The sequence below is a fragment of the Cyrtonyx montezumae genome, unplaced genomic scaffold (genome assembly GCF_038088225.1).
Source record: "Cyrtonyx montezumae isolate F1298 unplaced genomic scaffold, pur_monq_1.0 scaffold_12, whole genome shotgun sequence".
Lineage (NCBI taxonomy): Eukaryota > Metazoa > Chordata > Aves > Galliformes > Odontophoridae > Cyrtonyx > Cyrtonyx montezumae.
In genome coordinates, this window is record NW_027071848.1 from 757,277 (window position 1) to 772,284 (window position 15,008).

Here is a 15,008-nt window from a genome sequence, read left to right on the forward strand (position 1 = left end):
CATCAACACAGCCATGCACAGAAGAGATAGTGAACCAGTTACTATGGCAATCAATTGACAAGAGTGCCCGAGACTGATAATGAGAGCTGTCCTGGACAGAGAAACACTTTCTCTTTGTGTTTGCTGACCAGGTTGGTTTCTTTCTCTGCACAAGGTCAGCATTCACCCGGAGCAGCAGTGGTGCATGGCCAGACTTAGTGTCATCCCATCAGAAAGTAAAGCACGTGCCCAAAGCCCAGTGATTCTGAAAAGTCTGTTTTTCCTGCAAAAACTCCCAAGAATTAAATCTTCCCTGCAGCAGTCTATAATGCTGAGGTTCTCAGTACTTGATCTCATGTTGTTATAGTTACTATGACCCCTACACATAACCCACAAACCACAGTTACTTTCCAGAAGGGATTCAGATGTATTTCTACACTCCTCCAAGAATGGCGATTTCTGCTCCTTCAGTGAAGTCAAGGAGGATGGCATTTAATTTCCCTCCAGTTTTAAAGTATGTGACTGTGCAAAACTTGACATTCTGTTTCTAAATCTGTAATCCATCTTCCCCATCTCCTCTCTACCCCTGAAGTTGGATGACATTACAGAAGGGGTTGCATTTTGTGGAGATCCTTGATTTTGGCTGTGATGGGTCCAATAGAAGAGCACATTCTTGTCTCCCAGGCTTTTCATGCCATATCCTCCTTCTCTTATCTCATATCACCTGAAGATCCTCCTCACACTGCTGTCATGGTGGCACCATGTAAGTAAACAGATGCTGGCACTGCAAATTGCTTAACATGGGGAAAGTATTTCTGTTATGTGCCTTTGCAGACATTGAACAATTTTACTCCTCTCCCAGATGTACCCTCAGAAAGTCAGAATGTGTTTTTCATTGGTCCTTTACATGGCTGCAGGTTGTTGTAGGCTGAATTCAGCAGTGGGGCAAGAGTCGGCCCCACTTATTTATTATTTTTATTTATTCTTTATTATTATTTATTTATAATAAATAAAAGTGTGGGCCAGTCTTAGGGGGATCTGTAACCAAGATGGGAGAGTGAAGTGCCCAAAACTCAGAGGGTGAAATGATCTGCATGACTTCAGACTGCTCACTTTGCTTCACTGCAAAAGGCTGAGATTTTCCAAGACGTATTTATACTTGTACGTCTCTTTTATTAGGAAACACACACTCAGATACCCTCAGATAGCTTGGAAAACCTCTTCTGTTAGTGCTAAGCTTTATCACTTTTAATGTGTTTTGATGGAAATTGAAGTGCAAAATATCACTGAAGTCACTTCTGGTGGAAACAATGAGCCACCTTCTACTCACTATCACAGGCATCACAGAATGACATGAAGATGCCCTGAGCTATGTGTTGAGTTTCTTCCATATCCAAATCTGTGGACCAGTGTTTTGAATATGGGTAGCCCATTGGTCTAAATACCATCACTGCTTTCTGCTCTTTTCTATGTTTCCTGGGATGACTCAGTTTTAGAACTTGCAATCTGTGGCTCAGGAGAAAATTCTCTGCTAAAAATGGTGTCACAAAATGGGAATCTGTTTGGAATAAAAAGCCCATCTTCAGAGAAGACATGGCCTGAAAATCAAGTCTAAGCAAAGTGTAGTCTACCAGTTTTACCAGCTTGCCGCTCATGCCAACCAGTGCATCTGTATGTTGGCTGTGCAAGACATTACTCAGAAGCTTGGGCTACCCTTTGAAGCACAAGCAATAAAAAACAGTCAAGCAAATCAACAGGAGAGGAAATCATGTGGCAGCACTCTGGTCTGACCATGGCTTTATCGATTATGCCCTGTAGAGTACTTGGGCAATTCAATATATTTCACTGATTTTCCTAAATTCAGACTCTAAGATATATATATTTTGGTAACTGTCAATTAGTTTCTCTCATTTCTGAGTGTACATTTAGTTATTGACTCTTCCTGTAACAAACTGTGACTGAAGAGGTCTCCAGAGATGTGCTCTAGGAGAGTCAGTCCTATATCAGTTGTAAATGATTTCATCCTCTGTTATCCTATTCCAACCCTGGTTGGGCCCATTATTTTAGCTGTTAAGAAATGAACGCGATATGAAATTGATATAAACATTGGCCTTAAGGATTCACAAAAGGGAATGAACTCCCTGAGCACAGAAAGATTCAAGGACTCCCACATGGACTGTAACAGCAATCTCAGATAGAAGCCATAACGCCAATCAAGCCTGGTTCACTATTTCCACTCCCCAAGAGTTTACATGGTTATTTAGAGCAAAGAAAGCCTCATAATATCTGAAGCATGAGATCCTCAAGACCCATTTGAAATGTCATTCTATTTTGTAGTGGTTTAAGTGACAAAACCAAGAACGTTGCAATGGCTATTGAGATTTGTCTGTCTCTGGAAGGACTCTATACAATGAACTACTAAAAAGTTGTGCTGGAAGACATTCACAGTTAAACCAGATTTAATATTTTTAGGTGTTAACAAAAGAGAGTTAATTTAAGGTGATTAATAATTCCTTGAGGTAGCTAACTTCCCCGGTGCAGCTTGGTGAGGCATACAGACATCACTGTCTCAGTGGGTGTTGAGGTTGCATCACAATCAGCACTGGGAAGCAAAGATTTGGTCTGCAAAGTGAGTCAGCTGCCTCTGAAACTCAACACCTGTGTTTGTGTAGCTGAATTTTGACTAGGCTGCCTATGTTGACCAGAGACTCAGCTAGTGCTAAGCACTGATTGACCTTTGAGGTGGCATCTGTTGGCCTACACATCTGCTTGGGATCAGATGTTGTGACACAAAACCAATTTATTCCTGTGCTCTAAGACCATCAGAAGAGCCCAGCCAGCACCTTACAAAGATTTTAGGCAGCAAATGTGTTTTCATTCATTAACGTGGGAGCTTAGACACATATCCCACCCGCAGACACCCAGATGTAGGTGTTAACTTCAAACAGAATTCCATCCCTTACATCCTCTCTATTATCAGTGTTTTCTGCTTTGGAATATTTTTAATAAACATCTCATCAAGCATCCTAAAAATTAAATGAAAACAGGTTGTTCCTGTGCTGAGATACAGATATTTTGGAGCTCCAAATTTAGGTGATGGACAGGAACGACCCAGAAAAGTCACATCAGATATTACTGAATGAAATGTCATGAATTTATCTCATCTAAGGCAGAAGGAGAATTTGCATTTCCCACTAGAGAAGCTTCAACTTCCCTGCGTGAGAGACAGAGGAAAACTCAGATTTTAAGTCAAAGGAGACCAAACTCATGAGTGGTGGAAAGCAAAATATGAAGGTAGGACTTGTGTATGAAGTCTGGCTGGGATGGGGTTAATTCTCTTCATAGCACCTGTCGTGTAGATGTGTTTTAGATTATGACCAAAGCACTGATGATAGCGTGGTAGTGCTTTTATTGCTGCTGAATGGTGCTTGCACAGCATCATGGCTTTCTCTGTTTCTCACTATATCTCTGAAGTGAATAGAATGAGAGGGAACACAGCCATGTAGACAAGCCTAACAAATAAAAGAGATAGTCCATGCCATCTAATGTCATGCTCAGCAATAAGAATGGTTTTCCCTCTTTTTAGTGGCATGAGACACATAGTGGAGGGGCTTTAGTGAAGTTAGCCATCTTAGAGATTGGCTATACACTGATCTATCTATGGAAGACAGTAAGTGATTGCCTTTACATCCATTATTTTACTTTCTTTCTTTCTTTCTTCCTCCACTTCTCTTTCTCTTGTTTATTTATTTTTATTATATTATTATTTCATCCTACAAGTTTTCTTGCTTTTACTCTTCCTTTCTTCTTCTCCTCGTCTCTGGAGAGTATTGGGAGTACTTCTCCTCCCAGTACTGGAGGAGACAGTAAACACTTAAAGTCCACCCAACCCCAATACCTCCATGGGCAGGTACACCTCCCATAGCCCAGTGCCCAAAGCCCCATCCAGACTGGCCTCGAGCACTGCAGGAGGTGGGGCACCCACATCTTCTCTGAGCAGTCTCTGCTAGGGCCTTATTGCCTTCACTGGCAATAATTTCTACCTTACATCTGATCTAAAACTCCCCTCTGTCACCCCTTGTCCTACCACCACACCCCTGACATAGACACCCTCTCAGCCCAGGATACAGTTGGTTTTCTGGGCTGCAAGTACACATTCTTGGCTTATGTTCAATTTTTAATCAACAGACAATCCCATGTCCTCCCCAGAGCTTCTCACAACTCATTCCTCACCTGGTCTGTATTCGTGATTGGGACTGACTCAACTCAGATGCAAGAGGTTACACTTGATTTTGTTAAACCTCATAAGGTTTCTTGCCTTGCCTTCCCTTCCCTTTCCTTCTTCATAAATAAAACATATAAATAATGTTGACTCCATGTACAAGAGGAATAAGGGCTTCTGTGAACAATGGGAAAACAACATCTGAGCAGATCGTCCATGGCGAATTTTACTGCAGCTTGCAGCAATCTCTGCCTATCTGTGATTTGCTGTTATGCACCAAAACGAGTTGCAGAGAAGGGAAAAAATAATACATTTTATTGATAGAACATCTGAAATGAGGCCCCAGCTTACAAGGCAGTTGTGAAGGTGAAAGCTGGGAACACCGAGGATGAAAGCAGAAATAACAAGCAAAAGAATATGCTGGGTGACACAGAATTGGGCAGACACGATGTTGAGGTGCATAGCCTTATCACTGCTGGCATTTGTCTCCCTCGTGGATTTACAAGGGGTCACCAGATGGTCACACGCAAAAACAGATGGACCTCATGATTATCAGCAAAAGGCACAAACAGAAGCTCTGCTGGATGTGAAAGTCTATAGCCAGGCTGAAGGGCAGCAGCAATTGTGAATTACTTATTGGAAAGATGACAAACACATTAAAGCCCAAGGGAAATTGGGGTGACACTGGAGCTAAATTTGATCCTGCAATGTTAAAAGGCAAGTCTATGAGATAGACAGAGAAGATAATGCTTGGAGAATGTTTCAGGCCATTAATTTGGAATGATAAAGAAATCTCAGCAGAGACCAGATGGGAAATATTTAAGGAAGTAATAGAGAACGCAGTAGGGAACTTATTGGGAGGCCTAAGCAAACAAGGAGGAGCTGGACAAACATCAAAACAAGAACATTAGAGACAAAGTACAAACAGAGCCAAGGATTGTGGGAGAGCAGAAATAAAAGCACAAATCAAAGCAGAAGAAAACATCCACAGGCTGAGCAAGTAAATTCTTTCAGGGTATAGAAAGCCTCATTAACTAAGAGAAACTCCAGGAAAACGAGGTGTGTAGCAGAGATGGGAAAAGATATTCCATAGGAGCACCACTGGGGCTGTGGAGCATCGAGAGGAGTCCTGGTGGACTGTGAATGATGAGAAGGTGGGTCCTCCAAAAGAGTATTTTTCTCATCACTCTTGCTGGACACCATCATGCCAGACCACAGTCAAGAACGTAGCTTACACAACAAACATGGTGTCTATCCTGAGACAGAGAAGAAATAGGGAAGACTATATAGTAACAAAAATTTTTCCATCCTAGCAGTGTGTCCTAGCACTGTTTGATATCACCCTGTGCCTAAGAAAATGAGGCAAACTGATATAAAACAGTGCACTTGTTACTGTCATCAATGAAACTAGAAAGACATAGAGAAGTGGAAAAAATCATGGTGGAATGAATTACTGACTGAGGTAAATTACATAGAAAGCAATGGGTGAAAAATGCTTAGGTGTGGGAGCTAGTTAGATCAAATACTGATGTACTGACTGTGTGTAGAAAAAGAGAGAAGGTGGCAATTAAATTTGGTCTGAGGACACATTCTGGGAGAAACATCGTAGAAATGAACAAAAAATACATGTTCCAGTTCCAAGTATTGTAACTGTAATTGCTCTGTGAAGAATTGAGAGAAGGAAGAAAGTTAAGCAACCCCTTCAAGTCTGTTTCAAGTCTGCACAGAATAACGGCCAACATTTCCTCACCATCCCATACAGTGTAGTAACAATTCAGGTTGAAATGAATCTCATGGCAGCGTGCACCATGCCATTAAGACACCAAACAACTGGTGGACACGTTGAATTCGGTGGTGATGGTCTTTACACATTGTAAAATTTCTTTTGTGAATGGAAATTTCCCATAAATGCCAAGGTGACTCTGCAGGAGAAAGGCCAGCAGCTGGAGAGATAGGAATGCAAGAAGAGAACAAATATATGTATTTGTATTCCTTAGGAAGTGTGAGCGAACCTGAAACCCTACTCTAGGAAGAGTTTTTAAAGACAAATCTGCTAATGTTGTGGCACAGAAAGCCAGTGTCAGAGAATAAAGGAAACACTGGTGTTATCACAGAGCTGTATCAGCCCAAGAAACGGATAGCATTGCCATCTATATTGAATCATGGAATCATTAAGGTTGAAAAAGGCCACTAAGATCATCCAGTCAACCCATCACCATTATGCTCACTAAATCATGTCCCTCAGAACCCTGAAATGAACCCTGAGGAGACAATCACCAATGTGAGAAGGCACTAAGACTCTGCTACCATGTGTTAAACTTGCAAAATAGTAAAGATATTTCTTCTCTTGTTGGGATTGATGCCTATCTTTGCTAGATATGGGAACTGCTTCCTTCAATAGCATGAGGTATCTTCACCTAAAGTAAGAAATAATCAATTTGTAGTCAGCAAGGATGAGAAACGAGCATCCAAGAAGCTGCAGTCCATGAGGCTTTTCACCCTCATTGCAGTGTTCAAAGGACAGAAAAAAACAAAAAGCCAAGAAGATAGACCTGTTCTTCCAAGGTCCCACCACATAAGTCAGAGCTTCTCCGTGCTCCCAAGCTGTGTGTATAGCCTGTTTTATGCATCACTTGGAATCGTAGAATCGTTTGAGTTGGAAAAGATCTTTAAAGGTGATCTAGTTCAACTTCCATTCAGTGAACAGGGACACCCACAGCTCCATCAGGTGCTTAGAGACCCAACCAGCCTGAGCTTGAGTGTCTCCACCTCCCTCTGCAACTTATTCCACTGCTTCACCACCCTTACCACAGAAAACTTTTTCTTTATATCCAATCTAAATCTCATGCTTTTTAGTTTAAAACCATTTCCCCTTGTTCTATCACAACAGACCCTGCAGAAGAGTCTGTCTCCTTCTTCCTTTCTTCTTTTCTGCCTCCTACATAACTGTTGGCCAACAGTGGGGCTCAAGTGTAATTAATTTTCAACAAATTTTGTAAAACTAGGCTTCCCCCAGGAAGCCTAGGGCTCAGCTATTCACGTATTCACCCTCAGTAACATCTCAAACCATAAACAACTCGGACAATAGACTCCAGCATCCTCACTGCAGCACTCAGTGGGAGGAGGTTATCAGCAGGGATAGCAGCAACATTTCTGTATAGTTCAGAGGAAAAAGTAATCAGTTGAGAGAGCCAGCTCGGTTGGAAATTCAACCTCTTTACAGCTGGCGTGCACAAATACGGGTTTTTACCTTAGCAGGAATAATATGCACAAACCCCATTGGCCCAGAAAAGAGGCACTTCTGGTATTTAAACATCGAAGCACTGCTGATTCTCGTGAATGTGCCTCCCAGTAAAACAGAGCTGCCTTATCTCCCTAGCTTTTTTATCTCAAGGTACCTCGGGTGCCTTCATTACTTCATACAAAAGCACAGCTTTTCTCTCCCAGGGAGCCCATGTTTTGCAGCACACCTCCCTGGCATTCTCTGAGTCATCAGTAGGTTTCAGAGGAAACAGTGGGCTGCAGGTGTGGGATTTAAGGGTCAGGTGAGCTCCTGGGAGGCTTTGCTGCAGGCAGAAGGGCAGAGTAAGAGTAAAGGGGAATAAAAGGAGGAAACACACTAAACAGATATGATTTTGCACACAGATAAGAAAATAATGACATCTCTGAGTGGATCAGCAGAAATTTCTAGGCTACTGTATCTATTCCTTGCTAGCTTTATTTCACTGATGCAGACAGAAAACATCACATTTCCTTCTATAATATCTTTCTGCACCATTTTTTTTTATCCCTTTGTCTGTGTTCCAGAGGCAGGTTCAGCTTACCTAGCTCTTTTCCTGCCCCAGTGTTTACATTCCCATATGCATTCAGGTAGAGCGACAATGTCTTCATTGTGTTGGCCAGCCAACAACCCTCCCTCTTCCATCCTCCACGCTTACATCTTGAAGAGGATGGATGAAAGGAAACTAACACCCTAAGCTAAGAACTCAGGAGGGGAAATGGGGGCACATTTCCTTGCTGCACAGTGTTATGGGATTAGCATCTTATTTCTGAAGATCCTCAAGTCATACTGGCCAAGGCTGATGTGAAACAAGGTCAATGCCAGCAATTTCAGCTACACATAAAGTCCTGAGCACTTGTTTCTGAAGGACTCTAAGGGTGGAGACAGGCTGTCTCCATGTGTCTTTCTGGGTTGAAGAAGACCATTTTCTGATTTTTCCATTCAACCTCAAGCACAGGTTGCCCAGAGCAGCTGTGGATGCCACAAACCTGGAGGTGCCCAAGGCCAGGTTGAATGGGACCCTGGGCAACCTGATCTGGTGGCAACCAGACCATGGCAGGATTCTTCACAGCTGTTAAAAAGCTTCAAGATGGTGTAAATCTTCTAAGTACTGCTCGCAACCATCTGCTTGCTTCGTTATGAGCCTGTCCTTGAGTTCACGAGGCTGCTGCATATTGACAGGTGTGTATTTTGGAAGGACAGCATGAACAAACAGCCAATGGATCAATGCGAGCTGGTGCAAACTTGCTGAGATAAAATATTGGCTTCATTTGTTAAACTTTAATGACCAACCTGCCTGACAAAGCCAAGAATGCAACAGCTCCCATCTCTCCAGGCATGCTTAGCTATTGGGTAATTACACTTGAAGCTCACTGAACGTTGCTTCTTTCAAAATATTTTCTTGCTGCTGACTTAAAAACGCATGTAATTAAACCTCAGAGGAACACATCCCAAATTTACCGTCTGGTTGGGATGACAATGCACCAGGCTTCGCAGTACCAGAAGTATCAGCTGCCCACCAGGAGATGCAAACCCACGTGCACACATCCTTTGGGAACGCAGCAATGAAGGAAGGCAGCAGCCTAATCAGAGCAGCTATTAAAGCAGGAAAAGATGCATATGTCGTCTTGTCTGTGGTACATACCATGCTCAGTTGCCATAGCAATGGACATTATAGGTAGCTTCAGAGGAGGGAGAGAGTGATTAGCAGATCAGATATGGGAGAAGACTGTGCTGTAGCCTCTGCAGTCAGAGTATTTTCATTAAGATCAGAAGAAATGAGATCTAGATATTAGGGAGTAGATATTTTCATTCTTTTCCTAATCTAACTTTAGAGGTATCAGCAACAAGGGCTTCTCTCACTTCCTTCACCAGGCAATCCCAGAGATGAAAGTCTTTGCTTTTAAGAAGAATTTTCTGGAATTTGGCCTCCTGTTTTCTTTATTCCGCATTATTTAGTGTTTAACCTTCTCAAGTGACAAGCAAAAGCACCCTAAGTCAATGTTTTCTTTTGAAATTTGGCCTCTCAAAGGCTAATTTCATCAGGTAGTGATTTGTGCTTTGGGCTAAAAACTTGCTTCCAAAGCTTCTGTGCATGGGTGAATTACATTCTTCAAGTTAAAAGAAGAATAAAAGCTTTCATAGCTGTTTTAGCTTAGAATGAGATAAGCTGAAAAAGGAAATGAACAGACAAAAAGTTGCTTTTTATTGAGCCTAAAGTTATTTTGCTTTCTTATCCTGGTTCTTGAACAAAACATTGCCCATGTGGTCACTTTGCCTTGCCTTTATGAATCAAATATTTTAAGCCTGTTAGCTGGTATCACCTTACTTTCAGAAAAGGGTTTTTGCCACTTGATATGAAGTTCCTACATGTTTCATGAATATCAGAAACAAGAGAAGGATGAATTGGTTAAATGCACATTAATGAGAAGATAACATCTTGCCCATTATGCAAGGCAGCAATTGCTTACTGGCCTTACAGCTGGCCAGCCACCGACATTACATTTTGACCTTCACTGGACAAAACCAATTGGGGGAACTGAGAGTTCCAGTATAAATGTGTCGGGATCTAGGAAACCAGATTTTGTTGCTTATTTTGGTTTTAGAGTGGTATACACCAAAAAAAAAAAAAAAAAAAGTGTGCTAACAATTTTCTCCAGTAACAGCATTTAAAAATAGTAAAATGTTGTCTATTTTTTATGTTTTTTCCATGACACGTGTCACTGCAGGGCTTATTTCAGCAAAGTGCTTGTACCCACACACTTAACAAAGGTCACAGGTGCAGAGTGAAACTCATAATGTTCTGGAGAAGTGAAGTAAATGGAACTTTATCACATGCAAAACATTAAGTAAGAATTGAAGAGTTTTCTGGGGTGAAAACTAAACGTAAAGTTTAGACTTCCTTGGATAACCTCCAACCTAAATTGTTCTTTCAGTTTGCATCTGGAGAGTTGCCCTTATTGTCCACGTGTGTAGTATGCAGCTCTTAGCTTATTCATTGTTACTTCTCCTCCTGTCAATATAAATGAGTCTCATTTTCCACACTAAGAGGATGTTCAGATCTCTGATCATCTGATAAAAGGCGTCTTCCCATACTTCAACATTGTTTTAGGAGACAAGAGTGTTCTGCTCCTGTGCTTGATGTCAGAATGCATTTCCTAGACTTTTTCAGTATGGATTAACAGGATAAGTACCAGACACAAAGCTCAGCTTCCATTTTCCAAGATTTCCAGTTTCTTGAAGGGATTCTGATTCTAATCACTTAGAATTGATAAGATGGGAGGTAACAGCCACAGGTTGCACCAGGTTCTGATCAGATATCAGGAAAAATTTATTCTCTGGAAGAGTGGTAATGTACTTTCACAGGCTTCCCACAGAGGTGGTGGGATTCATCCCTGCGTCATCCCTGGATCATCCCTGCATCATCCCTGGAATGGTGATGTGGCAGTGAGGAATGTGGTTAATGGGCATGGTGGAAATGGGGACAGATTGGACTTGGAGATCTTAGAGGTCTTTTCCAACTTTAATGATATCATGATTCTATGATTCTGTGAATTATGGGAACTATAGGTGCAGAATCCTCTGAGGATCTGACAACACAAAGACCTGAAACAGAGTGAGAACACCTGCATGGCATCAGAAGGATGCCAACACCCCTTCAGTCTACATAATGATTCGCTGAAAACAGCACAAAGCTGTTCAAAAATAAACAGAGAAAAAAATATCCCTATGCTTTACTTTCTTTGTTGTATGATCCTATGAACCATGATGACTCCAGGTAGAATTGAACCAAACAAAGAAGAGGATGTACTTTTCATGAACAGAATTAACTTAGTCAACAAATCAGTCAACAAATCAGTCAACAAATAGCCTTGAAGAAACAGGTCTTGAAAACATGACAGGGACCACATATTGCCCCAAGGCCTAACCATGACTGATGGCAGAAAGATCTCAGGACACATTGATTTCATACCAGTAAATCTTAGTATTTATTAACTCAAGAGCTAAATATTGACTAACGTCAAAGAGAAGCCAATATCTGCAGTGAGAGACTGAAAATAGAAAGGAGGTGAACAGTCCAGTGAGCAGCTCTCTGGGAAACAACCACACACTTCCCAGGAGCACCTAATACAGTCAGATAAAAAACTCGACACTTCTGTTGAGCAGGCAATTTGGGCTCCACAGCATCTGAAGGGTGGGTTTGTGGTGTTGCAGGGGTGCAGTTCTAAGCTCCTTACAGTACTCTCTACAAGGATGGGAAACGTTCCTACAGCTGTTGGGTAGGCCTACCTCTCTTGCATGTTGCCAGTAGGAACTGTTGGTGGTTGTTCAGTTCTACTGCAGGTGACATTTTTGATAATCTCTTGCAAGAGCTAAATTCATCCACAAGTAATGCTGGCTGCTGGTTTGGGTGCTTCCTGTTGAGAAATACCTTCAAGCGCAACCAAGCTTGGATAGCTTCCTAAACGATCTGTTCTTTGTGTCAAATTACTGGGCCCATGAAGATGCTTAGAGACTGGAGCACTTCTGTTAAGGAATTGGGCTGAGAGCTGGGAGTGTTCAGCCCGGAGAAGAGAATGCTCTGGAGAGACCTCACAGCGTTCTTCTGGTGCCTAATGGGGCTACAGAAGAGCTGGGGATGGACTCTTCATGGAGATGTAGGGATAGGACAAGGGAGAATTGTCAGAAACTAAAAGAGGGTAAGTTTAAATTAGCCATAAGAACGACATTTTTTCACCATGAAGTGGTGAGGTTCTGGCACAGGTCACCTGGAGAAGGTGTGGGTGTCCCATCCCTGTCAGTGCTCAAGGACAGACAGAATGAAGCCTTGGGCACTTAGTCTACGGGAGATGTCCCTGAACATAGCAGGGGTTGGGACTGTGTGGGTTTAGAGGTTCCTTCCAACCCAAACCATCTGTGATTCTACAATTCTACATTCTACAATTCTATGATCTACCTCAGCCACAAAGGAGAAGGTTCATGAGCAGTGCCTTTCACAGCAGAAAGATCAGAGCTAAGAACTGCAGGGCATGCTGGCTTTCTCCGAGTTTGCTGTATGAGATAAGAGGAAGGAAAATGAGATTTCAGAGGGGGATTCAAATATCATGGGGCAAAACGTCAACATTAGCTTTTCTTACCAATCCATCTTATGTCATCTTAATTCACTCTTGAACTCCTTTCCTGGCATGTATCTACTGGAATTTATACAGGAAGAAGTCAGAATTACTCAGATATCTCTCCTTTGGCTTTCGATTTTTCTGGATTTTATCATGTCAAATGAGTAATGATTTCATCAAACACTGAGAAAAAAGAAACTGAGTTGGTGTCCTCTGGGAGCACATGGTCAGATCCAGGCTCAACATGACCCTGGTTGAACTGACTTAGGAATGATGCCTTATCATCTCCAGAGTTGAATCATAGAATGGCTTAGGTTGGAAGGGACCTTAAAGATCATCCAGTTCAAACCCCACCACCATGAGCTGGTTGCCACCCTCCAGATCAGGCTGCCCAGGGCCCCATCCAACCTGGCCTCAAATTAGGCTGAGCTGGAAGCATTTTGGTGGAGCTACTTTCATCTGCTTTCCCAAATCAAAGACAGGAGTGTAACCCATGGCCAGTGCCTAGAACACCAGGCGAAGTCCTACTACCATCTAGTGCTTCATGACCTCAGGTGAATCCATTTCTTCTTTCATCCCATCATAGTGTACTTAGTCAGTTATCTTTCTGAGATAGCTGGGGAAATTTGTAACAACACAGAATGGTGGACTTTGCTTAGGAAGGATCAGCTCTGAGGACAACATAACTCTTGAGAAAATATGATTTTCCTTGAAGAAAATGTGGCAAATAGAAACGGTGATGGGAAACACTACCTTGAGCTTAAACGCCCTGTAAAAATGAATTTTGTATTATCACGATAATTAATTTGGTTTGATCTGCTGTAGGGAGCATCCCTTTATGGACAGTCCAAGGCACTTTGCAATGAAGAGTTTCTTGGTACTGCAAAGGACCACACCAGCACCAAGTGTCACTTTGCTATCCATCTCTACTAATGCTAACCCCTACCCACAGATCACCCATACTGCCCATTGCCACCCCTTTGAGTTTATGAACATCTATTAACATTCGAAGTTCAAGACAGAACACCGCTCAGTTCATTACTGTTTCATCTGAGCAACAGACTTTCTGAGCACTCAGTCTTCCCATGTCCAGCAGCTACAGCAAAGCAATCGGCTTCAAATAGAGAGCAAAAAATTGAAGTCAAACTCACCAGACCTGGCAGTGCTGGAGTTTGTCTCAGCTATAGGATTTAATTCCCAGTTCCCCCAGCCTCAAACTGGCATTTTCCTTTACTGAGGCCAACACTGAGATGGCGAAAACCCATTGAAAGGAACAGAAAAATGAACGAAATGGAAAATTAAACAAAAGCTTTCAGCTGAGCAACTTCCCCTACCCAGAGCTATAAAAATCAACGGTGCAGAGACCTTGGGGAATGGATCCTGCCAGCAGAATGCACATGGCTGGAACACCGCTGCCAACTTCAGAGAGAAAATCATAACCCAGATGAAGGGGTTTTCCCAAGGTTTTCCCACAAAGCAGTTTGGTACAGCTGAGCCCTGAGCACAGATTTCCTCTGTCCTCCCCTTGGCAGAGTGGTCACAACCTGATGGAGTCCCAAACTCCCTATCTCAGCAACACACTGGTGTCACTGAATGGGGCTGAGCAACCTTTTGTTTTTGGTATGGGCCATGTGATGTGTTTCAAAGCCCCAGCATTACTCAGAATAAACACAAGAGCCTGGTGGTGCCTTTTCATCCCAAACTTGTTAAGAAATAAGTTAGCAAACAGCTTGGGACCTTCCACGGGTCACACCTAGGGTGAGGTGTGTGTTGCAGCCAGCCACAACATGAGTCCTCTGTGACTCACGATCTCAAGGTCTCCTTCCCTTTGTCCAAACATTGTCACAGCACCACAACAAGAAGTAGTTTCCCATTCTTTTCTCCGGTATCACAACTCAAATGGGGGCCAGCCACCTCTGGGCCATTAAACCCAATCATCAAGAAACTCTGCTCACCCTACAGGAAATGAATCCAGACTCTCTGCTCTCCAGGCTGTGGGGTTTTGCCTTCTTTGTTCTGCTTTATCACATTTGAAGGGTTTCTTAGCTCCAGACTTCTGCAGCAACTGGTGCTGAGCCAGGAGCAGCACACCTCAAGCCAACACCCACAGTCCCCCAAATCAGGGAGCTGAGTTTACTCAAGCTGACCTCCAAGATTATCTCATCCTTCTGTCACCATAACACCACCATGACCCCTTACAGAATCAAAGAAGCATTAAGGTTGGAAATGACCTCCAAGATCATCTGGTCCTACTGTCAGCCCGACACCACCATGCCTACTAACCGTGTCTCAGTATCCTGGAGTGCTGGGTGTCAGATGTGTGGGAATAGGACCCTCTCCTGTGAAGGTGATACTTAGGGACATGGTTTACTGGGCGCGGGTGACAGGCTGATGGTTGGACTGGATGATC